Here is a 26182-nt window from a genome sequence, read left to right on the forward strand (position 1 = left end):
TCCTGAACTAGGTAGGTCTCCTAGGGATGTCTTCCTAACCTGCTCATGCTCATTCTGCAGCAAGCTGTCCCTTCTCTTATTGCTTTCCTCCATTCCAGTGTGATTACCCTTCCTGCTTATCTTTAACACCCCAGGCTAACAAGCTTTCCTATGTAGATACTTTCTGCTTGGGCTCTATCTCCCCTTTGCAACAATGCCCTGGTAAATCTGCTCATTCACTTTCTTTCATGCCTGGCTTGCCCCCTTGGGTGGATATCATCCTCACCTATCTAGGGCTTTGACATCATGTTTCTTTTCTGAATGGATATGCTTCTCACTAAGTTCAGGGTTCTTCCACCTTGCTGACCACTGCAACTCTTCCCCTCTGCTCTTACTGTGGGCACCAACCTTGCTTAGTCATACCTTGCAGCTTTATGAACTTTTAATAAGAGAGAGGGAATAGCAAGAAGAAAGCAGCTTTCCTTTGTTGATTTGAAAACTTTATTGAGATATAATTTACATATATTCATTTCACTTATTTAAAGTATATAATCCAGGAAACTGATATGGCAGCATAGGCCTGTACTCGCTGCCTCCCACAACCACATCAAAATTACAACTAAAATACAGAACAACCATCATTGAGAACTGCCTGAAAGCTGGCTGAATGAAAGTCCTACAACTAGAGAAGTAGAGAAGAAAGCACATTGAGACTGGTAGGAGGGACAGAGGCGCAGAACAGGCTGGTCTGACACCCATGTGTGCTGGTTTTTTTTCTTTAACACTTGGATTGCGGGAAACGAGTTAAGTCGGCTCGCGTGAATTGCGCGTACTCCGCGGGAGCCGTCTTAACTCGGTTCATATAGATTTGCGGTGGAGTGCGGGAAACGTGTAAACTCGGGCCAATTGTAACTGCGTATTACCAAATATTTGTTTGTTTGCCGTTCACAAAGATACCTACCTGTGTATGCGAACCCATACTTCAAAAGATATAGGCATTTTAAACTAACTCTGATTTTGCGCGGGAAACCTAAATAATTGCCCGCGCCATCTTATATTTTGGCGGGAAATTCACCCGACACCGTAGTTTAATATATATATTTTAAATATATATCATTTAAAAAATATATATCTTTTTAAATTATATTAAATTTAAAGAAATATATCTATTTTTTTTAAAAAAATATATTGATTTAAGAGAGGAAGGGAGAGGGAAAGAGAGATAAAGACATCAATGATGAGAGAGAATCATTGATTAGCTGCCTCCTGCATGCCCCCTCCTGGGGATTAAGCCAGCAACTAAGTCATGTGCCCTTGACCGGAATTGAACTGGAACCCTTCAGTCTGCAGGCTGACGCTCTATCCACTGTGCCAAACCAGCTAAGGCTGTGCTGTGTTTTTTTTTTTTTAAATCAGGAGGGAGATTGTCTCTGCAGAGTCCGCCTGTGAGGGACAAGGGATCCCAGCCCCACAACAGACCTCCAGCCCAGGGTTCCAGAGCTGAGAATAGAAATCCCCATAGCGCCCTAGCTGGTTTGGCTCAATGGATAGAGCGTCGGCCTGCGGACTGAAGGGTCCCAGGTTTGATTCCAGTCAAGGGCACATGCCTGGGTTGTGGGCTTGATCTCCAGTAGGGGGCATGCAGGAGGCAACCAATCAATGATTCTCTCTCATCATTGATGTTTCTGTCTCTCGCTCCCTCTCCCTTCCTCTCTGAAATCAATAAAAATAAATAAATAAATAAAAAGAAATCCCCATAGCTACAGGCTGTAAAAACCAGTGGGGATTGTGGCTGAGAGACACGGAGGCTGCTGGAGACCCAGCTGTTCCTTTTAAAGGGCCTGTGCTCGAACATACTCAGACTTGATACCTCTGAGCTCCAGCACCAGGCAACTCTGGGGAACCCTGACACATATGGGGAGGAACTGGACCATCTGGCATCAGGGTATGAACTCAGGGATGCTTTTCTCCCAGATAGGGCTGCTCACTAAGGTAATTGTTCCTATGCTGGGACTTCCCCTGTCCGGGCTAACTAGCAGCTAGCTATATCTGAGACTCAATCAGCCTGGAGCATACTGTTTGCTCCACCCTGGGGTATTCCCTGAGACCCCTCCACATACAATTTTGCAGGTCGACCCAAGCTGTTTGCAGCAGCTTTTCCATATGAGTGGCCTGTCCTGGCTCAGGCTTTAGAATTTGTTAAAATCTCTCAAACAAGCTGAAGCTGTTGACAGCGTGCCCCTAACCTATCAAAAAAAGGCCCAAGACCTGGCACTAGCACCAGCCTGCCTTGCCTCACATCTGGACCTAGCCTTTTGCCCAGCATCTCTCCCACTGTAGTCACACCTGGTCCTCACAGCCAATTTGCCTGGAGGTCAACTCCTCCCAGAGACACCAACAGCAATCAAGGCTCAACTACAAGAACTGTGCAAACATCCCACACAAAGGGCATACCTAGAGTGCCCAGATCAGGTGACTGGGGAGGCTTAGCCACTGGGCCCTACAGGACATCTATTAAACAAGGCCACTCTACCAATTCCAGGAAACATTACAGCTCTACCTAATGCATAGAAACAAAGACAGGGAAGCAGCCAAAATGTGGAGACAAAGAAACATGTCACAAATGAAAGATAAGGAAGCAAGCAAATTACTGGATACAGAGTTTAAAACCATGGTTATAAGGTTACTCAAGGATATTGATGCAACTTTCAAAGATCTTAGTGAGAATGTCAAAGACATGAAAAAGGACCAGTCAGAAATTAAGCATACACTAACTGAAATAAAGAATAATTTACAGGGATTCAACAGTAGAGGATTCTGAGAATCAAATCAGTAACTTTGAATATGAGGAAGCAAAAAAACACCCAATAAGAGCAAAAAGAAAAAAGAATCCAAAAATATGAAGAAAGTAAAAGGAGCTGATGGGACAACTTTAAGCATACCATCATTCACACTATGGGGCTGCCAGAAGGAGAAGAGAGATAGCAAGATATTGAAAACCTGTTTGAATAAATAATCACAGAAAACTTCCCCTACCTGGTGAAAGAATTAGACTTACAGGTCCAGGAAGCACAGAGTCCCAAACAAGTGGAACCCAAAGAGGCCTATACCAAGACACATCGCAATTAAAATGCCAAAGCTTAAAGAGAAAGAGTGAATCTTAAAAGCACCAAGAGAAAAGCAATTAGTTATCAACCAGGAGTGCCCATCTGACTGTCAGCTTATTTCTTAGCAACAACTTTTCAGGCCATAGGGAGTGGAAAGAAATATTCAAAATAATGAATAGTTCTCGTGCTGCGCACATCCTCCAGACCTACGAACCCGCCGCCACCTCCGCTGCCGTCCCAGCCGATCCAGTCTCACCATGTCTCCGCCTCCCGAGGAGAAGCAAGAGACGAAAACTGGACACCCGCCCGCTGTGAAAGCTGGTGGAATGCGAATCGTGCAGAAACACCCGCATTCTGGAGACACCAAAGAAGAGAAAGACAAGGACGAGGAGGAGTGGGAGACCGAGCCCAGCCCGCCTAAACCCACCATGTACATCTCCGGTGTCATCGCCCTGGGCGACAAGGACTCCCCCCCCCCCCACGGCCGCCCAGGTGGCTCACCAGAAGCCCCACGCCTCCATGGACAAGTACCCATCCCATAGAACCCAGCACATCCAGCAGCCTCGCAAGTGACCGTGAGGAACGCCCTCCCCTGCTGTGCCTGGTTCCCGACATTTGGTATTTCCCCGGCAAAGAAAACTGCATTTTCTTCCAAACACTTTTCCAGTAGGAGATCTAAGGCAAAGCAAGGCGCCCTTCCTTTGCCTTACATTTCCAAATCAAAGCTAGAAACAGACCCCAAACCTTGTTCCCAGGGAGTCCTGTTTGGTGAGGGGCCATTAGCAGAACCTGCCGAGTTCTGAGCAAAATGAATTTGCTCAGAGTTTAGCTTTAGAACTATTTGAGCCATTGACTAAAAGTCCTGCCTGTGGTCTTAAAAACAAAGGGGCACAAATGTGGGAGGGTTGGATTGAGATTAGGAGGAAAGCTCAATCGTTTTATGCTTCTGAGTACTAGCACAATCAAATCTGCACACCTAAGGGAGCATAAGAAATGAGGGTGTTCATTACGGGGGTGGGTTTTAGAAAGACATCAAGGAAGACTTAAAACGGACCACAGCAACCCTGAATGTCACTCCCTGTGCGACCAGGGGTCCCTGTGCAGGGCAACCCCAGAAGGACCAAAGAAAAGTTTGCATCTCTGAGATGGCTCTGTTATTCCAGGAGTCATCTTGCTGAAAAATTAGAGGGCAGGTAGTTTGCCCAAAGGTAGTACCTCTGGGAGGAGATCTCAGTGTGGGTCCCAAGTCCATCACTGCCCCGCCATCAAGGCAGCCTGCGCCTGAGCAATCAAGACAAACTCGTGTTTGTCATCACTCACCTCTGGAGCTGTCTCTGAATTCTGGAAGTGGCCACTGGCCAGGCAGACGGATAGCCAATTCTGGACACACAGCAAGAGCACAGACTGCATGGGGAGAGGAGTGAACACAACAGACCGAACCTGCCCTTTGTCTCCCTGGGAACAAGAGACACCACATTCCATTAGAGCTAGAAAAGCCTGTGTGCCAGTGGGCTCAGCTGTCCAGATTCCTTCTGCCTGTGCACGTTTGATGGGCCCACCTTCACTTGGGCCCGTCAGATGGCCCCGCTTTCTGTGCGTTTCCTGCCCAGAGCTGCCCTGGGCTGCTCTCTGGCTTGGGGGTGGAGTGCCTGATTTTCTGAAAAGCCAAAGGTTCCTTCAGATCTTCCTGAGCAGAGGCCTGGGGAGTGCCCTCCCGACAGCCACCCCTCTTGCTAGCAGTGGCATTTGCTGCAGGCCAGCAGTGCGCTGTGAGCAGCGTGCCCGCCACCAGCCTTGCGATGCCATTCAGTCCAGAGCTGCGATGAGCAGGGGTGACTCAGACCTAGGCAGACCCATGCCATCCCCTGAGGGAAAAGCCCTGCCTGGCTTTCTGAAGGCCGTGTCGTTTCCTCCCACTAGCTTGCGGAAGCTGGAGTCTAACCTTCAAGGTACCATGTGATCACATCTGGTATTTCTTAGTCTGAGAGGTTGGTATACACCAAAGCTGGCTTTAGAGAGGCACACTCTGTGGGCAGCATGGTCGTGGGGCACACAGAGCAAGCAGCTCCCCACCCCCACCCCACCCCCCAGAGTTGGCATCCCAGAAGGGCAGGCAGCGCAGGTCAGGCCTGTGCAGACCCTTGCACCTTCTGCTACAGAAATGTAGGCGCGTTATTGATACCTGGGTTTGCAGGCAGAAGCACCGTGCTGTTTCCCAAGGGGCATGTTTATGTATTTGTAGTTGCACCTGGCATGTATCTGTGGCTCGCTGAAAGCATACTGTTTCCTCAATGAGTACCAATTGTTAACTTGAAGAATAATACTGATTATAAAAAAGCCCCTGCATTTCTCCTCAAAAAAACAAACAAACAAAAAAAACCCCACAAAAAAACAAAAAACAAAATAATGAATAGTAAGGACCTACAACCAAGATTACTCTACCCAGCAAAGTTATCATTTAGACTTGAGGGTAAGATAAAGAGCTTTACAAACAAGAAAAAGCTAAAGGAGTTTATCAGCACCAAACCGGTATTATATAAAATGTTGAAAGATATTATTTAAGAAGAAGAAAAGGAAGATACAAGAAAGAGGAAGAAGAGGAAGAAGGAAGAAGAAAAAGAAGAAGAAAGAAAAAGAAAAGAGATAAAAATCTGAACAATAAAATGGCAACAAATACATATCTATCAGTAATAAAATCTAAAAATCAAAATCTAATGAACAAAATAAATGTGAATAAAACAGAATCAAAGGCATGGATGCATGGAACAGACTAACAAATCTCAGAGAGAAGGCTGGAAGGAGGCATGGGAAGAGAAACCAAAGATATTACCTATGGACACAGTATGGGGATGAACTTCTGGGGTGGGGCGGGAACTGGGTGGAGGAGGGCAGTGGGTGGAAAAAGGGGTCATCTGTAATGCTCTCAACAATAATGATTTAAAAAATTAATGGGAAAAAATAAAGTATATAATCCAATTATTTTTAGTATATTCACAAATATGTGCAGCTATCAACGTAGTGAATTGTGGAACATTTCATCCTTCGGAAAAGATGTGCTATACCCTTTAGCTATCACCTTTCTATTTTTCTGCTGCCTATCTGAGTCCTAAACAATCACTAATCTACTTTCTATTTCTATAGATTTGTCTATTCTTGATAATTCATACAACAAATTTTGAAATTGGGGTGTCTTTCAAATGTGTTCTTTTTATTTTGTCTTATTTTTTTATATATATTTTTATTGATTTCAGAGAGGAAGGGAGAGGGAGAGAGAGATAGAAACATCAATGATGAGAGAAAATCATTGATTGGCTGCCTCCTGCACTCCCCCTACTGGGGATCCAGCCTGCAATCCCAGGCATGTGCCCTTGACCAGAATCGAACCTGGGACCCTTTGATCTGCAGGCTGACTCTCTATCCACTGAGCCAAACCAGCTAGGGCCAAATGTGTTCTTTTTAAAAAATATATTTTATCTATGTGGTGTCCCTTGAATTTCCCCATGAATGTTATGGTCATCTTGTCAATTTTTGCAAAAACCCACCAACACCACAGTAAGACAGCTGAAATTCTGACAGATAGTATGTTGTATTTATAGGTCAATTTGGAGAATATAATCATTATACCAGTATTGTGTCTTTTAATCCATGAATGTAGGATATCTTTACATTTATTTGGGTTTTTATAATTTCTTTAGAAGATACGTTGAAGTTTTTGCTATAGGTGTAATGTCAGAATTCTTGGATTTCTTTTGTTAAATATACACTCTTGTATTTTATTAGTATTAATGCTTTTGTGAGTGAATTTTTACGTTTCATGTTCAGATTTTTTTGCTAGTATATAGAAATACAGTTGATTTTTGTGTATTGATTTTATATCTTGTTATCTTGCTGAACTTATTAGCACTAATAGTTTTTGTGGATTTGAGATTTTTTTATTTATAAGATTGTCATCTGCAAATAGAGATAATTTTAAACTTCCTATTAATTTAAATGCTTTTTATTTTTTATTGAGTAATTACTTTAGTTGGAACCTCCAGTATCATATTGAACAGAAATGAATAGAGCAGGTAATTCTTGTCTTTTTACTGATTTTACGGGGATAGCTTTTTTAAAATATATTTTTATTTTATTTTATTTTATTTTTTAGGGGGGAAAGGGTAAGGGAAAGGAAAAGGCACGGGTGTGCTGCGGGAGGCGGGGGGGGGGGGATCCTCCGGGGATAGCTTTTAGTCGTTCAGCATTAGGTATGTTGTGGATTTTTCATGGATGCATTTTATAATACTGAGGAAATTCCTTTCTATTTCTAACTTGCTGAATGCTTTGTATCATAAAAGCATGTTGGATTTTGTCAGATGCCTTTCCTGTATTTACTAAGGTGATCTTTCATTGAGATAAAAATACAGGATGGGCAAAGGTAGGTTTACATCTGTGAGTATGTGAAACAAGAGTTTATTCTTGTATTATTATTTATTAATTATTGTATTATTTTCCATACAAACAATTCTTCTAAACTTCTTTTGCCCCACTGTATTAGTATGCTAATCATTGTAGGTATAGGTTTGTCATTTTAATCTTTTCAAAGAATCAGCTTTTGAGTTGATTGCGTTTTATCTATTGCTTTTCTCTATTTCATTAATTTCTGCTGTAATATTTATTATTTTCTTCCTTCTGCTTGACTAATTTTAGTTTGTTCTTTTGTTCAGTTTAAAAAGTGAGAGATTTGGTTGTTGATATGAAGTCTTTTTAAAAGAAATATAAACATTTCCATTGATATATTTCTCCCTAAGTGCTGCCTTACCTGCTTATGTTTAGGAACTTGTGACTTTATTTTCATTAATCTTAAAATATCCTATAATTTCCCTTTTGATGTCTTCTTTGACTCATTGATTTTTTAGTAATTTGTTGCTTATTCCCACAATATTTTTGAATTCCAAAAATTTATTTATATTATTTATTTCTAATTTTATTTCATTATGGTCAGAGAATATACTTTGTATTATAATTAGTCTTGTAAATTTGTTCAGCTTTGTTTTATGGCCTAACATTGGTCTCTCTAGAAGAACATTTCATGTACATGTCAGAATTATGTGTATTTTGCTGATGTTGGATGGAGTTATTTTAGAGATGTCTTATAAGTCTAATCCTATATAATAAAGAGCTAATATGCAAGTGGTTGTCACACCCTCGCCCCCTCGCGCACCCGCGCCCTCGCACTGGGGCCGGGGGACCTGAGGCCGGGTAGGGGAACCTGAGGCTGTGCCCCCCGCCCCGGCGCCAGGGCCGGGGGACCTGAGGCTGCGCCCCCCCGCCTGGGCGCCAGGGCCGGGGAACTTGAGATTGGGCCCGGGGACCTGAGTCTGCGCTTCCTGCCCCAGCACTGGGGCTGGGGGACCTGAGGCCTTGCCTCCCATCCCGGCGGGGCTTAATGGGGGACCTGAGGCTGCACCCCCTGCCTGGTGGAGCTTGAAGGAGGACCTGAGGCTGTGCCCACCGCACGGCACTGGGCTGGGGGACCTGAGACTGCGCCCCTGCCCTGCGGGATTGACGGGGGTGGGGCTGGCCAGGTCTGGGTCTTGCACGATTTAGAGGCACGTGTGGGTGGGCGGGGACTTGACTCTGGATCCTGTGGCGCTCCCCAGACTCTGACAGGAGGGAGATTTTCATATACATTTTACTAATTTTCCTTAGCACTTCTATTATAGAGAAAGGGCAAATAGCAATATTAAGATATTTCCTCTAATTAATTCCCTTTTAATGTGCACGAATTTCGTGCACCTGGCCACTAGTCCTATATAATAAAAGGCTAATATGCAAATCGAATGGCAGAAAGACCAGTCACTGTGACATACACTGACCACCAGGGGGCAGATGCTCAATGCAGGAGCTGCCCCCTGGTAGTTTGTGCACTCCTACTGGGGGAGTGCTGCTTAGGCAGAAGCCGGGCTCATGGCTGGCGAGTGCAGCGGCAGTGGCGGGAGCTTCTCCCCACTTCGCAGCAGCGCTAGGGATGTCTGGATGATGGCTTAGGCCTGCTCCCTGGGAGTCAGTTGTCAGTCAGACATCTCCCAAGGGCTCCCGGACTGTGAGAGGGCGCAGGATGGGCTGAGGAACCTCTCCGAGTGCACTAATTTCATGCACCGGGCCTCTAGTCAGTTTATAATACTGTTCAAGTCTTTTGTTTCTTTGTTGACTTCTGGTAGTTGTTTTGTCCATCACTGAAAGTTGGGTATTGATGTCTCCAACTATTATTGTCTGTTTCTTCTTTAATTTCTGTCAGTTCCTCATTTATGTATTTTCGTGTTCTGTTGTTAGGTGCACACATGCTTAAGATTATTACTAGAGGCCCGGTGCACGAAATTCGTGCACTGTGGGGGGCATCCTTCAGCCCGGCCTGCCCTTCCTCATAGTCTGGGAGCCCTCAGGGGATGTCCCAACGTGGGGAGCAGGCCTAAGCTGCAGTCTGGCCTCCCTCTGTGGCAGGCGACCAGCTAATCAGGGGAAGGCACCGCCCCCATCACCCCCTCGCTGCTGCTGCCTCTGGCGACCCTCTACAGGAGGTGACCCTGCAATCAGGGAAAGGTGACGCCCCCATCACACCTCTACTGCTGCCACTACCGGCCACAAGGCTGCCTGAGCCTTGACCATCGCAGCCACTGTGGCTTGCCTGAGCCTCACGCGGTCCTCATTGCCTGAGCCTCGGGCCCTCAAAGCAGCAGCAGCCATCGGGAGTGCTCACAGCCACTGCTGCCATATGGGGAGTACAGGCTGCCATCTGATGGGCCCCGCCTCCCCCACTCCCATCCCTGCTTGCCCAGGGCCAGCCCGGGGCAAGTGGCAGCGGCCATTGCATCCCCAAACCTGCAAGTCCCCGCCCCCGTCCCCGACACTGCAAGTCCCCACCCACCCGCTGTGCAAGCAGCCTGCTGATCGGTTGTTACTGTGACGGTGTCCTGACCAATTTGCATATTACTCTATTATTAGATAGATATCTTCCTGATGTATTGGCTCTTTTAACATTAAATGTCATTGTTTATCACTAGTTACATTTTGTTTTAAAGTCTATTTTATCTGATAATCGTTCAATAATTTCAGTTTTCTTGTGTGTGTGTGTTTGTCTGTGTGTTTGTGTTTTTAAGTTTTTCCCTTCCTTTAACTTTAAATCTATTTTTTTTTTACTTTGAAACTAAAATATGTCTAATATAGACAATACATTGTTGGATCTTCTTTTATTATTCAATCTAATAATCTTTGCTTTTTTGAATTGATTGTGTGTTATGTTCACTTGGAAGTTATTGATATAGAGTAGGTCCTCGGGTTATGTCAGAGATCCATTCCTACGGCGCGACGTAATGTGATATTCACTGTAAGTTGGAACCCAACTACATAAGCACCTACATCACTCACATGGAGCACATACACAGCAGTAATGAAGTGAAACAGTAAAAAAAATTTAAAAGAAAGATAACAATTCCTGACATTTACTTGTGGTAACTAAATAATAAAAACCATACAGCACATATATACATACGTCAAAATGATGGAACTTTTTTATTTTATAAATAAACTAGAGGCCCGGTGCACAAAAATTTGTGCACTCGGAGGGGCGGGGGGGGGGGGGTCCCTCAGCCCGGCCTGTGCCCTCTCGCTGTCTGGGACCCCTCGGGAGATAATGACCTGCTGGCTTAGGCCTGCTCCCGGGTGGCAGAGGGCAGGCCCAATCCCTAGGTGCAGCCCCTGGTCGGGCTCAGAGCAGGGCTGATTGGGGAGTTGGGGCGCCGCCCCCTGTCATGCACAGAGCAGGGCGGATCGGGAGGTTGCGATGCCACCCCTAGTCACGCTCGTGGTAGAGCCGATTGGGGGGTTGGGGCAACACTCTCTGTCACACTCAAGGCAGGGTCGATGGGGAGGTTGCGGCGCCACCCCCTGTCACGCACAAAGCAGAGCCCATCAGGGGATTGGGGAGCTCCCCCCAGTCACTCACAGAGTAGGGCCAATCAGGGCGTGGGGGAGCTCCCCCCTGTCACTCACAGAGTACGGCTGATCAGGGGGTTGGGGAGCTCCCCCATGTCACGCACAGAGCAGGGCCGATCAGGGGGTTGAGGAGCTCCCCCGTGTCACGCACAGAGCAGGGCTGATAGGGGAGTTGGGGCACCGCCCCCTGTCACACTCAGAGCAGGGCGGATCAGGGGGTTGGGGCGCTGCCACTGTCACACTCAGGGCAGGGCTGATGGGGAGGTTATGGCTCTACCCCGTCACACACAGAGCAGGGCCCATGGGGGGGGGTTGGGGTGCTGCACCCTGTCACACACAGAGCAGGGCCGATCAGGGGGTTGGGGCGCCTTCCCCTGTCACGAACAGAGCAGGGCGGATAGGGAGGTTGTGGCCCCGCACCCTGTCACACACAGAGCCGCAGGGCGATCAGGGGGTTTGGGCGCTGCCCCCTGTCACGCTGATCCCGGTGCCGGGAGGCCTCACTGCTCCGCTGATCCCGGTGCTTGGAGGCATATTACCCTTTTACTATATAGGATAGAGGCCTGGTGCATGGGTGGGGGCTGGCTGGTTTGCCCTGAAGGGTGTCCTGGATCAGGGTGGGGGTCCCCACCTGGGTGCCTGGCCAGCCTGGATGAGGGGCTGATGGCTGTTTGCAGCTGTTCACACCCCCTTCAGGGTGGGGGTCCCCACTAGGGTGCCTGGCCAGTCTGGGTGAGGGGCTGAGGGCCGTTTTCAGGGTGGCGGGTGACTGAAGCTCCCAACCGCTCCTTTTTTTCTTTTATTCTGGGCCAGCTTTAGCCTTGAGGCTTGGCTCCAGCTCTGAGGCCTCGGCTGCTGAAAGCAGGTTTCTGGCCTTTGTTTACCTTCTGTATTTGAAACAATGTTGTGGTCCTGCTGGGTGAAGCTTGGCTGACTGAAAGCAGGTTTCTGGGGTTTTGTTTAGCTTCTATATTTGTTACAATGTTTCTTAGAGAGCAGCTGAGAGGCTGGCAAGGCAGGCGGGGAACCTGGCTTCCTCCGTCACTGGAGCAAGCAAGCCTCCCTGTTCGCGTCAGCTGCCTGGCTGCCGGCCGCCATCTTGGCTGGCAGTTAATTTGCATATCACCCTGATTAGCCAATGGGAAGGGTAGCGGAGGTACAGCTAATTACCATGTTTCCCTTTTATTAGATAGGATGGGAGATGGCGACATAACCACGAAATGATGTATATCAAGTCTGACTTGACCCTAGGACTGTCTGTAGTTGTATTAAATCTGTCATTTTATTTTTTGTTACCTATAAGTTTCATGTCCTTTTTATTCATTTATTTCATTTTACTTTTTTTGTTAATCCTCACCCAAGGATTTTTTCCATTGATTATAGAAAGAGTGGAAATAAGGGGGAAAGACAGAGAGAGAACCTCACTGTGAGAGACACACACATTGGATTGGTTGCCTCCCACTGGCACCCCATCCTGGGCCCGGGATCCAGCCTGCAACCTAGGTACATGCCCTTGACAGGAGCCAACCAGCTAGGGGAGTTTCATGTCTTTTTTATGTCTTTACTAGAGGACCGGTGCACGAAATTCATGCACGGGGGTGGGGGGAGGGTCCCCTTAGCCTAGCCTGCACCCTCTCCAATCCAGGACCCCTTGGGGGATGTCCGACTGCCGGTTTAGGCCCGATCCCGGCGATCAGGCCTAAACTGGCAGTCGGACATCCCTCTCACAATCCTGGACTGCTGGCTCCTAACTGCTCATCTGCCTGCGGGCCTGATAACCCCTCACTGCCCCCCTGCCGGTCTGGTCGCCCTTAATTGCCCTCCTGCCAGCCTGATTGCCCCCAACTGCCCCCCCCAGGCTGGTTGCCACCAACTGCCCCCCTGCCAGCCTGGTCACCCCAGGCAGCCTGCTGTTTGGTCGTTTGGTTGCCCCTCACTAACCCCCCTGCCAGCCTGGTCACCCCATGCAGCCTGTTCGGTCGTCTGTTCAGTTGTTTTGGTTGCAACAGTCGCTTAGGCTTTTATATAGATAAATTTCTACTTGATTGCTTTCTTTAGAAGTACATGAATATTTTGTAATGTAGCAATTTCATTTTGTTAATTACTTTTTTCACTAATTATTTTTCTTATTTACTTAGTGATTGCTCTAGGGCAGTGATGGCGAACCTTTTGAGCTCAGCTTGTCAGCATTTTGAAAAACCCTAACTTAACTCTGGTGCTGTGTCACATATATAAATTTTTTGATATTTGCAACCATAGTACAACAAAGACTTATATTTTTGATATTTATTTTATATATTTAAATGCCATTTAACAAAGAAAAATCAACCAAAAAAATGAGTTCACGTGTCACCTCTGACACGTATGTCATAGGTTTGCCATCACTGCTCTAGGGCTTATAATTTACATTTTAAGTGATCAAAATCAGCTTCAGATTTCCACTAACTTAATTCCAGTGAGATATAGAAATGTTATTCCTATCCAGCTCTATTGCATTTTTTTTCTTTTTTGATACTATTATACATGTTGTATACATGTTATACTATGATGTTATAAGCCCAACATTACATTATTATAATTATTACTTTATATAATTACTTGGCATTTAAGGAGGATGAGCCAATAAAGGATATCAACTATATGTTTATATCTTTTGTTATATTAACCTTATTTATCACTTTTGAATCTCTTTGTTTCTTTAGTTACCACCTGGATTCATTTCCTTAACTTAGTATAGCTTTCCCACTTACCTTCTTTTTGTTCTTATTAACAAACACATTGCACTTCTGTATGTTATGGGCAAAATCATATGTTACATACATATTATTGTATATAATTGCTTTGAAATCAATAATAAGAAGAATAAATATATGATAAATTATATTTTTATCATCTTTGATAGTCTTTTAACTACTATTGCTTTTTGTTTTTCACGTGGATTCAGGCTACTGTGTGGATCATTTAATTTTAAATTTGAGAGACTTCCTTTGGTATTTCTTGTAAGGCAAGTCAGCTATCAACAAATTATTACAATTTTTATTCACTTGGGAATGTATTTAATTTTTCCTTCAGATTCAAAAGATTGCTTTGTTGTATATAAACTGTTGATTGTAAGGTTGTATTTTTTTTTTAACATTTTGAAGGTTTTACTTCTCTTTGTTCTTGCCTCCAATTTTCTCAGATGATAAGACTGCTATTGATCCTATTGGTATTCTTTTTCAAGTGAAGAGTTATTTTTCTTATGCTACTTTTTTAAAAAAAATCTTTATTGTTGAAAGTATTACATAAGTCCTCCCTTTTCCCTGATTAACCTCTTCCAGCCCACTCCGGTCCTCTCCTGACCTTACCCCAGGCCCTCACCACGCCATTGTCTGTATCCATGGGTTAAACATATATGCATACAAACTCATTGGTTGATCTCTTCTCACCCACCCTCTCCTGCCTTCACTCTGGAGTTCAACAGTCTGTTCATGCTTCTATGACTCTGGGTCTATTTTTGATAATAAGTTTATTTGGTTCAATATATTCCACATATGAGTGAGATTATGCGATACTTATCTTTCTCTGACTGGTTTATTTTGCTCAGCATAATACTCTCCAGGTCCATCCATGCTGTTGCAAATGGTTTTTTATTGCCCCATAGTATTCCATTGTGTAAATGTACCATAACTTTTTTATCCACTCATCTTCTGATGGGCACTAAGGCTGTTTCCAAGTCTTAGCTATTGTAAATTGCACTGCTCTGAACATAGGGGTACATATATTCTTTCTGATGAGTGTTTTGGGTCTCTTAGGATATATTCCTAGAAGTGGGATGACTGGGTCAAATGGGAGTTCCATTTTTCATTTTTTGAGGAAACTCCATACTGTTTTCCACTGAGGCTGCACAGGTCTGGATCCCTACCAACACTGTATGAGGCTTCCCTATTCTCCACAACCTCACCAGCACTTGTTGTTTGTTGATGATAGTCATTCTGACACGTGTGATGCAATATCTCATTGTTGTTTTGATTTGCATCTCTTGGATGATTTAGTGACTTTGAGCATTTTTTCATATGTCTCTTGGCCTTCTGTATGTCCACTTTGTAGAAGCGTCCATTTAGGTCCTTTGCCCATTTTTTGATGGGATTGTTTATCTTCCTTTTGTTAAGTTGTATGAGTTCCCTATACATTTTTGAGATTAAACCCTTATTAGATGTATCATTGGAAAATATGTTCCCCCAAGTAGTGGGCTCTCTTATTATTTTGTTGATGGTTTCTTTGTTTTGTGCAGAAGCTTTTTATTTTTATGTATTCCCATTTGTTTATTTTTTTCCTTAGTTTCCATTGTCCTAGAAGATGTATCAGTAAACTTACTGTTCCTAGCAATGTCTGAGATTTTGGTGCCTATGGTTTCTTCTAAGACTTTTATGGTTTTACATCTTACATTTAAGTCTTTTACCCATTTTGAGTTTATTCTTATTTATGGTGTAAGGTGGTCTAGTTTCATTTTTTTGCATGTACTTGTCCAACTTTCCCAATACCATTTATTAGAGAGACTTTGTCTTGACTCCACTGTATGCTCTTGCTTCCTTTGTCAAATATTAATTGAACATAATGGCTTGGGTCAATTTCTGTTCTGTTCCATTGATCTATATCAAGCATATTAAACTCACAGCCCGCAACGAATATTTTTGTGGCCCAGCCAATATAACCGTATGTAAGAAATGTTTTAATAAAAATTTCATAATGTAATTTTTACAATATCCTGTTATACATAATCTACACTAATAAAAGACAAACATGCAAATTGACCATACCTTCGCTACTCCTTAAGCCACACCCACCAGCCAATCAGCGACTATATGCAAATTAACCCAACCAAGATGGCGGTCGGCAGCCACGGAGCTGGAGAAAGCAGGAGGCTTGGTTGCCCCAATGATGGAGGAAGCCAAGCTTCCCACCTGCCTCGGCTGGCTCTGAGCTCCACTCAAAGCAACAAAGTTTCAATTATAGAAGTTAAATAAACCCCAGATACCTGCTTTCACAGAGCTGGAGCGAGCAGGAGGCTTGGGTTGCCCCTGGCGATGGAGGAAGCCAAGCTTCCCTCCCGCCCGCCCTGGCTGGCTCTGAGCTCCTCTCAAGGCTATAAAGTTTCAATTATAGAAGGTAAATAAATCCCAGAATTAAAAAGAAAAAAGAAAAAAAAAGGAGAGGCTGGGAGCTTCCGTCGCCGGGGGGCTTGGCCAGCCTGAAAATGGCCCTCAGCTCCTCACCCAGACTGGCCAAACCTGCATGGGGTGAGGGTCCCCACTGGGGGGGCCTTGACCAGCCTGCAAACAGCCATTAGCCCCTCACCCAGGCTGGCCAGGCACCCCAGCGGGGACCCCCACCCTGAAGGGGGTGTGACCAGCCTGCAAACAGCCATCAGCCCCTCACCCAGGCTGGCCAGGCACGGCAGTGGGGACCACCACTCTGAAGGCGGTGTGACCAGCCTGCAAACAGCCATCAGCCCCTCACCCAGCCTGGCCAGGCACCCCAGCAGGACCCCCACCCTGATCCGGGACACCCTTCAGGGCAAACCAACCGGCCCCCACCCATGCACCAGGCCTCTATCCTATATAATAAATGGGTAATATGAATAATGACTCTAACAGCAGAAAGACTGGGAATGACTGGTCACTATGACACACACTGACCACCAGGGGGCAGATGCTCAATGCAGGGGCTGCCCCCTGGTGGTCATTGCGCTCCCACTGGGGGAGCTCTGCTCAGCCACAAGCCAGGCTGGCGGCTGCCCATACAGCGGTGGTGGTGGGAGTCTCTCCTGCCTCCTCAGCAGCATTAAATATGTCCGACTGCAGCTTAGGTCTGCTCCATGCTGGCAAGTGGACAACCCTCGAGGGCTGCCGGGCTGTCAGAGGGATGTCTGACCACCAGCTTGGGCCCGATCCCCCAGGGAGTGGGCCTAAGCCAGTAGGTGGACATCCTCCGGGGGGTCCCAGACTCCAAGAGGGCATAGGCCAGGCTGAGGGACCCCCCAAGTGCACAAATTTTTGTGCACCTGGCCTCTAGTTATTGATAATGAACTACAATGTTCGCTAATGACTGATTACTATAATTGTGTTGTATTAATTTCTCTTACGGGCCTTACGCGCAGGCGCACCATTTCTCTCTACTAATACTAGCAGTGAATATTTTAGCAGCCGATTGCCATATCGTTAGTCTTGTACTAACTTGTTTGGTATGCGAAACAGGAAATATTTTGCTTTCAGAAAACAGGAAAAATGGGTTTATTTGCATTACACTTATTATATTTGTGCAGTTATTCAGCGTCTGGTTAAGTTAATGTTCAAAAAAATATTAATTTTTATTAAAATGTTCTATTATTTCATGCTAACCATTACTCATTTATTTCAGCCCTTTGTATTCAGCATGTCTTTATTGAAATAAGTATACATTTCTATGAAAATTGAAGCTTTTGTTTTTTTGCGGCCCACATAAACTTAAACCTTGTTTATTTGGCCCGTGTTAGCCTTTGAGTTTGATGTGCTTGATCTATATGCTTATTCTTGTGATAGTACCAGATATTTTTGATTACAGTGGCTTTGTAGCTTTGTATTACAACTTGATATCTAGTGATCCCTCCAACTTTGTTCTTGTTTCTCAATATTGCTGTGGCTTTTTGTTTTTTTGTTCCATATACATTTTTGGAGCATTTTTCTACATCTTTGAAATATGCTGTTGGTATTTTAATACGGATTGCATTGAATCTATAGATTGCTTTGGGTTGTATGGACATTTTAATGATGTTAATTATGCCAGTCCATGGATACGGTATATTTTTCCCCGTTTATATCTTCCTCTTCTATCTCTTATTTAAACATCCTGTAGCTTTACAAGTACAAGTCTCTTACCTCCTTGTTTGAGTTTATTCCTAAGTATCTTAAATTTTTTTATTGCAATGGTAAATTGGATTTTTATTTTTTAGTTTCTCAGTCCGAGAATCCAATATTGGTGTATAAAAATGCCATCTATTTTTGGGTGTTAATTGTGTATGCTGCTACTTTGTTGAATTCATTCATTAAATCAAGTTGGTTTTTGATGGAGTCTTTAGGGTTTTCTATGTAAAATATGTCATCTATGAATATTGAGTTGTACTTCCTCATTTCCAATTTGGATGCCTTTTCTGTTTTCTTCTTGTCTGATCACTGTGGCTGAAACATCTAATACTGTGTTGAATAAGAATGGTGAATGTGGACATCCCTGTCTTGTTCCTGTTCTTAGAAGAAATGGTTTTAGTGTTTGCCCATTGAGTTTGATGTTGGCTGTAAGTTTGTCATATATGTCCTTCATTACTTTGTGGTATCATTCCTCCATTCCCACATTCCTGAGAGTTTTTATCAAAAATGCTGTTGGATTTTGGTGAATGCTTGTTTTGCATCTATTGATATGATTGTGATTTTTGTATTTCACTTTGTTTATGTGATGTATCATGTTTATTGATTTTCAAATATTCTATCAACCTTGCATCCCTGGAATAAATCCCACTTGGTCATTCTGTATGATCTTTTTAATATGTTGCTTGGTCCAATTTGCTAATATTTTGTTAAGGATTTTAGCATCTGTGTTCATCAAGAGTATTGGTCTGTACTTCCCTTTCTTCGTATCGTGTTCATCTGGTTTTAGAAATAGGATAATGATAATCTTGTAGAAGGAGCGTGGATGTTTTCCTTCCTCTTGGATTTTTTTGGTAATTTGAAGAGGACAGGTGTTAATTCTTCTTTGAATGTTTGGTAAAACTCCCCTGTGAAGCCATCTGGACCAGTGCTTTTGTTTGCTGGGAGTTTTTTATTACTGCTTCTGTTTCATGAATTGTTATTGGCCTATTCAGGTTTTCTGATTCCTTCTGATTAATTTTTGGAAGATTGTATTTTTCCAGGAATTTTTCCATTTCATCCACATTGTCCAGCTTGTTGGTATAATGTTGTTCATAGTATTTGCTTACAATCTGTTGTATTTCTGTGGTGTCAGTTGTTACTTTTCTGCTTTTGTTTCTGATTTTATATACTTAGGTCCACTCTCTTTGTTTCTTGATGAGTCTGCCTAAACATTCATCAATGTTGTTTATCTTTTCAAAGCACAAGCTCTTGGTTTCATTTATCTTTTTAATTTTTTTCTTTTTTTTTAGTTTCTATGTATTTTATTTCCACTTTGATCTTTATTATTTCCTTCCTTCTACTTACTCTGCTTTCTTGTTCTCTTTCTAAATCATTAGGTTGTAATGTTCGATAGTTTATTAATAATTTTTCTTGATTTTTGAGGTATCTCTCGGGAGAAGACAGTTGACCCACCCTATTGGAAAAACCCTTTGCCCATCCCTATGGAGTTTCTGAGGCCCATTTAGAGTCTGAGAATTACAAATAGCCTCCAGGCAAAAACATTTGCCCCACCCTTTTCAAAAACCATACCCTACCTCTGGACGATTGACTGAGGCTCCTCAAGGATGAATCCAATCATCCTGCAGGCAGAGGACATTCAGAGGCTTTGAGTCTTTGTCTAATGTAATGAGTTAGAAAGAGCTTTTGGGTCCCCACCACCAACACTGCCCCAACCCCAGAATCTGCAGGGAGGCTAACACCAGCAGAACCTCTAGTGTCATTACCCCAGATGGCATAGGTAGGCAAATGTCAGCGAGACCTTGCATGTACCCCCTCCAAAGATACCAACCTGGACCCTAAGTGAGGTAAAAGCCAGTGGGACCCCACATGCCTGCAGCTGATACCTTCAGGATAAGCTTTGTGGGGGAAGGGAGTAAAGCTCAATACAGGTACAATCAAGGAATGAGACTCAAGGCAGACCCAGCCACTGGACTATGGAGTTCCAGACCACTCAACTACTAGGGTTCCAATCTGTTGGATCTCAATAAGGTTGTCCAGGGCCAGAAAGGGACAGTGACTCATATTCACTTGCACTAGAGAAGCTCCCAGGAAACCCAGGGTAGGGAAACCAAGGGACCACATTTAAGAACATCAGAGCAAAATCCAGAAAGCCCCACAAATAGTGGACCCAAAATACCTGTATAACAGTTGGCACAAAAACATTGTGTTTGAACCTCACTGGCAGCAAGTAGGAGGAGAGATCCCTCCCATGAAAGCGACATCAATAATCAAGTCCCAATTACAACAGGAGAGCCCAAATAATGCACAAAAGGGGCATTCCTAGAGCTTCCAGCTAAGGTGAATAAAGAGACTACACCACTGGATCCCTCAGGACACTTTCTACATAAAGCTATCACACAAAGATTAGGAGGCATAGCAGTTCTATCTAATACAGAGAAGCAAATACAGAGACAGCTAAAATGGGGAGACAAGGGAAAAAGAAAACCCAAATGAAAGAAAAGAAGGAATCTCCAGAAAAAGAGCTAAATGAGATGGAGGCAAGCAACCTATCAGACATGGAGTTCAAAGCAATGGTTATAAAGATGCTTAAGGAACATAATGAAAATTATAGCACCATGAAAGGGGAACAAGAACCAGATAGAAATGAAGCATGATATATCTGACCTCAAGATCACAGTGGAAGGTTACTAAATGCAGATTGGATGAAGCAGATGGTCGAATCAGTGATTTGGAAGACAAGGTAGAAATACTCAATTAGAGCAGCAAATAGAAAAATGAATTTAAGTGGAGGAAGATAGTTTAAGTGAGCTCTGGGACACCATGAAGTGTAACAATATCCTCATTATAGGAATGCCAGAAGGGGAAGAGGGAGAGTAAGGAACAAAAAACTTGTTTAAAGAAATAATGACAGAAAACTTCCCCAACCTGATGGAGGAAAATGTCACACAAGTTCAGGAGGTACAGAGAATCCCAATCAAGATGAACTCAAGGAGACCCACACTTAGAAACATCACAATTAAAATGACAAATATTACCTACAAAAAAATTCTTAAAGGCAGCAAAGAAGAGACAGGAAATTACCTACAAAGGAATTCCCATTAGAATGTCTGCTGACTTCTCAATAGAAATACTTCAAGCCTGAAGAGAGTGGCATCAATACTCATGAAAAGCAAGGGCCTAAATCCAAGACTACTATATTGAGCAAGACTGTAATTTAAAATTGAAGGTGAAATAAAATGCTTTCCACACACACACAAAAAAAGGTTAAAAGAATATATTACCACCAAACTAGCAATGGAAGAAATGTTAAAGGAAGTGCTTTAAAAAGGATAAAAGGAGAGAGAGAGAGGATCATAGGCATAAAGAAAATAAAAATGGCAATAAATAAATATCTATCAATAATAACCTTAAATGTAAATTAATTAAATGTTCCAGTGAAGAGTCATAGCATTGCTGAATGAATAGGAAAACATGATATATATATATATATATATATATATATATATATATATATATATATGTACTGTCTACAAGGACCCACCTCAGAACAAAAGATACACACATCCCTAGCTGGTTTAGCTCAGTGGATAAAGTGTAGGCTTGTGGACTGAAGGGTCCCAGGTTTGATTCCAGTCAAGGGCATATGTCCTAGTTTTGGGATTGATCTCCCCAGTAGGAGGCGTGCATGAGGCAGCCAATCAATGATTCTCTCTCATCATTGACGTTATCTCTTTCTCCCTCTTGCTTCCTCTCTGAAATCAATAAAAAACATATTAAAAAAATAAAAAGATACACACAGAATGAAAGTGAAGAATGGAAAAATATATTCCATGCTAATTCTGCAGCAATCTTGAGGAAGAAGAACGGATTAGGGGGGATCACAATACTGGATATCAAACTATACTACAAAGCCATTATAACCAAAACAGCCTAGGACTGGCACAATAACAGGCATATAGAACAAAGGATCAAAACAGAGACCCCAGAAATTGATCCACACCATTATGGTCAATTAATATTTCCCAAAGGAGGCAAGTACATACAATGGAGTAAAGACAGTCTCTACAACAAATGGTGTTTGGAAAACTGGATACACACATGCAAAAAGATGAAACTAGATCACAAATTTACACCATACACAAGAATAAACACAGGTGGATAAAAGACTTAAATGTAGGGCAACCTATATAATAAAAGCCTAATATACTAAGTGTCCGGTCGTCTGGTTGTCCAGCCAATCAAAGCATAATATGCTAATGATATGCTAAGGCCACTTAATCACTCGCTATGACATGCACTGACCACCAGGAGGCAGAAGCTCCGACCAGTAGGTTAGCTTGCTGCTGGGATCCGGCCGATCAGACTGAATGAGACAGGCCGGACACACCTTGGAGCCCTCCCGCGGTCCCTCCCCATCTGGCCAATTTTCTGTGTCTGTCCCCAGCCCTAATCGTGCATTGGTGGCGTCCCTCGGCCTGGCCTGTGCCCTCTCGCAATCCAGGACCCCTCGTCGATTATCGGAGATACAGTTTCAGCCTGATCCCACAGGCCAGGCCAATGGACCCCACTGGTGCACGAATTCATGCACCGGGCCTCTAGTGAAACCATAAAAATCTTAGATAAGAATATAGGCAGTAAAACCTCAGTCATCTAACATAGCTATATGTTTATGGGTACATCTCCTAGGGCAGTGGTCGGCAAACGCATTAGTCAACAGAGCCAAATATCAACAGTACAACGATTGAAATTTCTTTTGAGAGCCAAATTTTTTAAACTCAAACTATATAGGTAGGCACATTGTTATTAACTTAATTATAGTACTCCTGAAGCTTAGGAAGAGCCACACTCAAGGGGCCAAAGAACTGCATGTGGCTCGCGAGCCGCAGTTTGCCGACCACGGTCCTAGGGCAAAGGAAACTAAGGAGAAAATAAACAAGTGGAACTACATCAAAATAAAAAGCTTCTGCACAGCAGAAGAAACCACCATCAAAATGAAGAGGAAACTTATTGTATGGGAGAACATATTTGCCAATGATACATTTCATAAGGGGTTAATATCCTAAATATATAAAGTACTCATACAACTCAACAAAAGGAAGGCAAACAACCCAATGAAAAAATGGTTAGATTTGAACAGATGTTTCTCCAAAGAGGACATACAAATGGCCAAGAGACATATGAAAAAATGTTCAAAGTCACTAATCATCGGAGAATTGCAAATTAAAACCACAGTGAGATATCATCTCACACCTGTCAGAATGGCTTATTAATAAATCAACAAACAAGTGCTGGAGTGTATGTGAAGAAAGGGGAACACTAGTTCACTGCTGGTGGGAAGGCAAATAAGAAAATGAAACTTCCATTTGACCCAATGATCCCACTTCCGGAATATATCCTAAAACCCCCAAAACACCAATCAGAAATAATATATGCACCCCTATGTTCATAGCAGCATTATTTACAATAGTTAAGATTTGGAAACAGCCCACATGCTCATCAATAGATGAATGGATTAAAAGCTATGGTACATTTACACTATGGAATACTATGCAACTGTAAAAAAAGAGGGATCTCTTACCCTTTGGCACAGCATGGATGGACCTGGAAAATATTATGCTAAGTGAAATGAGCCAATCTGTGAAAGACAAATATCACATGATCTCACTTATTTGTGGAATTTAATGAACAAAATGAATTGATCAACAAAATAAGAGCATGGAGGCATGGATCAGATTGACATAACTCCATGTGGTGTTGGGGGGACGAGAAGAGAGAAACCAAAGAACTTAATATATTTATATGCATAGCCTGTGAACATAGGCAATATGGTAGGAAAGACGTGGAAGAGTGGGTAGGGGCTGGAAGGAGATGGGTTAAGGTGGGGAGGGGAGGATGCAAGATATCTCTAATACTATCCTATATAATAAAACCCCATTGACTGAACAGCAGAATGACCAGAATGATCAGTGGACCAGTCGCTATGATGCACACTGATCACCAGGGGGCAGACATTCAATGCAGGAGCTGCCCCCTGGTGGTCAGTGTGCTACCATAGTGGGAGCTGCTGCTCTGCTGACTGGGATGAGTTGCTGATCCTGCTGTGAACCCCGGCCGAAGGGCAGGAACCTGGGCTGCGATTGTTGCCTCCTTGCCCCGCCTCCGGACACCTGCAGGCTGTACAGTATCTCCACTGGGCTCGCAGAGCTGACCCCAGAGGCTGCGAGGCGGGTTCATGGCCACCGTGGGACTGAGGCCTACTCTGCTGCCTCTCAGTGCTATTGACCCTGGGCCCGGCCCCGATCAGATTCCCTGGAGAAACGAGTGCTCTACGGAAGATGCCGGACCAGGAAGCAGCTGCTCAGATGATGTGGGTCCTCAGTTGCTCGCTGACTGGGATGAGCGGAGCTCCCACAGCGGCCGATCCCTGCAGGCCACTCACCCCCACCAGTGCACAAATCCCGTTCACCGGGCCTCTAGTCAACAATAAAAATATATTTAAAAAATAAGAAAGAAAAGAAAACACAAAATCAAACCAAAGCAATCTTTGGTTGAATTTTGATTTTTAACCAATGATTTCGGAAATGCATCTTTTTCTATATACTGGCACAATAAAGAATTTATGAAACTAAGACAAAAAACAAAGCCTTCAATAAGTTACTTTAAACCTATCATAATCATCCTCGCATTCTACCAAAAAGCACTCTGCCTAATGTGTATTCTACCATGAAGCTGTGCTGCAATATACATGGGGGTACATATATCTTCTCTCCTAAGTTTTTTCTTTTTCTTCAGATAAATACCCAGAAGTGGGGTTTCTGGGTTGTATGGTAGTTCTATTTTTAATATTTTGAGGAACCTTCACACTTCATAGTGGCTTCTGTAACTCATTTACCATTTCTTGATTGGGCTTTCACTGTCTGCAAAAAAAAAAAAAGTGTTGCTTAAGAAGTAAAATGGGAATAGTATCACAGACTTAGCAGTATTTATCAATAGGTTAGGATACATTTTATATTTATAAGGTGTTCTTGAATCTCCTCTGGAAATTCTACATAATGTACCATGGTATATTGTGAAAAATGTCTAATTGTAGACACCAATTAAATATTGTTGGACCTAACATGTATTCTGGTTACAGACTAAGATTTTGGTATATCTAGATCTTTGAATAGAATTTTAGGTTTAAATTCTTCAAAAATTAAGATATAACACTGCATGGTCTAATAACAATTTTTATTTACCCATTTGTCAAGTTTATTTTACTATCTATGTTTTTTACCTGTTTTCTCTTCCAAAGGTTCAGGTGCATTAAAACCAAAGATTAGGTCAGTTCACTGGATTTAGGAAGTCAGTGTGTTATTTGATGCCCTCTAATTTTGACATGTTAACAACTTGACAATTAACCATGAGGGATAACATTTAATATTAATAAGTATTATGTGCTGCCTTTTAAGATAATTTCTGAAGTACATTGATTTATACTTTTAACTAGAGGCCCGGTACACAAAAATTTGTGCACTGGGGGGGGAGGTGGGGGTCCCTCAGCCGGCCTGTACCCTCTCACAGTCTGGGACCCCTCGGGAGATAACGACCTGCTGGCTTAGGCCTGTTCCCGGGTGGCAGAGGGCAGGCCCAATCCCTAGGTGCAGCCCCTGGTCAGGCTCAGAGCAGGGCTGATTGGGGAGTTGGGGCGCCGCCCCCTGTCATGCACAGAGCAGGGCGGATCGGGAGGTTGCGATGCCACCCTCAGTCACGCTCAGGGTAGGGCCGATTGGGGGGTTGGGGCACCGCCCCCCGTCACACTCAGGCAGGGTCGATGAGGAGGTTGCGGCGCCACCCCCTGTCACGCACAGAGCAGGGCCAATCGGGGTTGGGGCGCTGCCCCCTGTCACTCACAGAGCAGGGCCCATTAGGGGGGTTGGGGCTCCGTACCCTGTCACGCAAAGAGCAGGGTCGATCAGGGGGTTGAGGAGCTCCCCCCTGTCAAGCACAGAGCAGGGCCCATCAGAGGGTTGGGGAGCTCCCCCTGTCACGCACAGAGTAGGGCCGATAGGGGAGTTGGGGAACTGCCTCCTGTCACACACAGAGCAGGGCGGATCAGGGGGTTGGGGCGCCGCACCCTGTCACACTCAGGGCAGGGCCGATGGGGAGGTTATGGCTCTACCCCGTCACACACAGAGCAGGGCCCGTGGGGGGCGGTTGGGGCGCCGCCTTCTATCACCCATAGAGCAGGGCCGATCAGGGGGT

General features: G+C 44.0%; 1 protein-coding gene and 1 pseudogene across 1 annotated transcript in view; both read left to right on the top strand.

Annotated features, from left to right (window-relative positions):
• Nucleotides 1-26182, top strand: part of NBEA (neurobeachin) — a 928080-nt gene that overhangs the window by 141123 nt on the left and 760775 nt on the right. The gene's annotated exons all lie outside the window — the stretch shown is intronic.
• On the top strand, nucleotides 3292-3677 carry LOC106695508 (annotated as a pseudogene).

The sequence above is a fragment of the Myotis lucifugus genome, unplaced genomic scaffold (genome assembly GCF_000147115.1).
Source record: "Myotis lucifugus unplaced genomic scaffold, Myoluc2.0 scaffold_7, whole genome shotgun sequence".
NCBI lineage: Eukaryota > Metazoa > Chordata > Mammalia > Chiroptera > Vespertilionidae > Myotis > Myotis lucifugus.